Below are 2610 nucleotides of genomic sequence, written 5' to 3'. Positions count from 1 at the left end.
GGCAGCACTTTTTGTGTTAGTAAAGAATTAGAAACAAAGTAGATGCCTATTGATTGGAGAATGGCTAAACATATTGCGGTACAAAGATGTAATGGAATACTACTGTGCTGTAAGAAACTATGTGTGCGATGAACACAAAGAAGCATGAAAAGATCTATATGAACTGATGCATAGGGAAGCATAGCTAAGAAAACAATACTGTTGTTCAGTCTTTTTTTCAGTCCTGTCTGACTCTTTGTGACCCCCATTTTGTGTTTTCTTGGCAAAGATACTACAGTAGTTTGCCATTTCTTGTTCCAGCTCATTTTACAGATGAGGAAACTGAGGCAGAGTAAAGTGAATTGCCCAGGGTCATATAACTGTCTGAGGCAGATTTGAATTCATGGAGAGGAGTCTTCCTGTCTCCAGGCCCAGCTGTATCCACTGAGCCACCTAGCTGCCCCTATACACAATAACTACAATAATGGAAATGGAAATAACAACTATACACCAAAAAAAAGTAAATGTAACAAAATTATAAAGATCAGTCATGATTTAAATGAAGAGATATGAGAAGACACCCCACCCCATCCTTTCATGTATGTCAGAAGTGTTACATATTGCACATTTTCATGCTTTTCCAATGTATCAATTAATTGTGCTGATTTTTTTCCCCCTGTATGAGATGCTGTTTGTTATATGGGATGGCTCTCTGGAAGGGTGAAGGGAAATAATACTTAGTGGTAACTGTGATGATACAAGAAACAGAAGACATCAATGAAAACATTAAAAAAAATTTTTAAAGTCAAGTGAAATAAAATAAATATTATGGTTATGGCTGGAATGGACTGACGTTGAGGTCAATGAAAGGACAATGAAGGTTTAACTCCCTTTTCTCTTCCCCAGGGCCAATGGTTTCTTTAAGCTGTTTCTAATTTGTTCTATATAAAACATAATCAATCATAACTTCTCTTGGACTCAGGTCTGTATGTATGTATAGGGGGAGGAGGACTACAATGGAGGAAATCAGTGAATTTTTTATGGTACAAAAATAAAGAATCAAAGGATGAACCCTCTCTGACTGTCAAGTACAACAAGGAAAGGAATTTTTCCCTTTCCCAATGTGCCCCCAAATCAGGGCTGATCTGAATTAATGGAAATCTTATGAAGAGGGCAAGGCCTGGAGACTTGGCAAGAAAAATGGAGGACCTGCTGAAGCAGGAGCGGCAGAGCTTTATGGCTAAAGCCACAAGTGGGTGCCAGAGTTATGACACTGACAGAGACCAGGTGTTTGTGAAAGTCAACCACAAGTCTGAGGCCAAAAAAAGTTTGAAGGTGAAATGGCAAGTTTATTTGCCACACTGCAAATGAACACAGTGAAAGTACCCAAACCCATGAAAGTGATGGATATGCCAGGGGGTGGGAATCTACTAGGGATGGGGCATTTGGACATGAGATATTTAAATAGTCATGCTGCAAAACTTGGATCACAGTTAGCCGATCTCCACCTTCATAACAAGAAGCTTGGAGAGACTGTCAAGAAAGGGGGAGAAAACTCTTGGGAAAGGAGGAGGGCGGGCAGGATGTCAGTTTGTGGACCAATCTGGGTTTGATGTGTTAATGTGCTATGGATGCCTCCCTCAGGTGAGCAATTGGCGGAAGGACTGGCTAATGTTCTATGCCAGGCACCGCATCTAATCCCAGATAGACATGACGGAGAGGAGTCAGGGGACAGAGAAGCAGGAGAACTTTGGTCCCAGCTGCAGTTGAAGATACCTGGCATGTTCCAAGGCCTGGAAATTGTACCCGCTTGCTCCAAGGAGATCTCTGGGGAGGAAATGTCGCAAAGGATCAATTATTTTTGACCCTACTTTCTTTTATGGCCACTCAGAGTTTGAGCTTGCCATGCCTGGGATGTCTGCAGGCTTTGGCAGCTCGTTTCACTCAGCTTACCACAGCAAAATCCCTGATGTCCCAGGGTTTGAGAAGCGACTTCAACGCTTTCACTACTTGAATCATTGGAATCATTTTGGATCTGGGTATAGAGGATCTTCCTTGAATGTAATGAGGAACCTCATAAAATGAGTGCTCTCTCATAGTGTTCAATCCTCAGTCCACTTTGATGATTCAAACATAGCATTGTTTCTCTAAGGAGGTATGTTACATTATAGTCAAACATCTAGAATCTAGGTCAGGGATTTCTCTTGTTCCTGTCCTCTCTTCCACAGAGCACCACTATATCCACAGAGGGATTGGGTTTTTGTGTTTTTGTTGTTTTTAACTTTTTCCTGTAATTAGAGTAGCTCGCTATTGAGCTTCTTAATCCAGAACCCACAAACACATACAGTACCTTATTTACAAGCCATGAAAAATACCTCACAGCTTAGAGAAAAAAATTTATTTTAAAGTTGAATATTTTGCTAGATGCTAGATAAGGGAAGCTAGATTAAGCTATGCTATAGGGTAAAGTAACTGTGAAGTAATGAATGGCAGCATTTAGCCATCATGTTACACAGACAGAAAAGTAAAGGTTAGTAATCAAGCTTGTTTGAAGTGTGAATAAGAAAGTTTGATAATAAAGAGATGCCCTTATTTCTTTCTTGATTACTTAAACGTATTCCTTTCAGTTTT

General features: G+C 40.2%; 1 pseudogene; it reads left to right on the top strand.

Annotated features, from left to right (window-relative positions):
* The first annotated feature begins 1112 nt into the window (after nt 1–1112).
* LOC110222323 (ketosamine-3-kinase pseudogene) lies at nt 1113–2064 on the top strand (annotated as a pseudogene).
* The last annotated feature ends 546 nt before the right edge of the window (nt 2065–2610 follow it).

This window comes from Phascolarctos cinereus, unplaced genomic scaffold, assembly GCF_003287225.1.
Source record: "Phascolarctos cinereus isolate Bilbo 61053 unplaced genomic scaffold, phaCin_HiC Scaffold_4;HRSCAF=312, whole genome shotgun sequence".
Classification (NCBI taxonomy): Eukaryota; Metazoa; Chordata; class Mammalia; order Diprotodontia; family Phascolarctidae; genus Phascolarctos; species Phascolarctos cinereus.
Note: the sequence above shows the minus strand (reverse complement) of the source record. Positions and strands in the feature narration are given on the sequence as shown.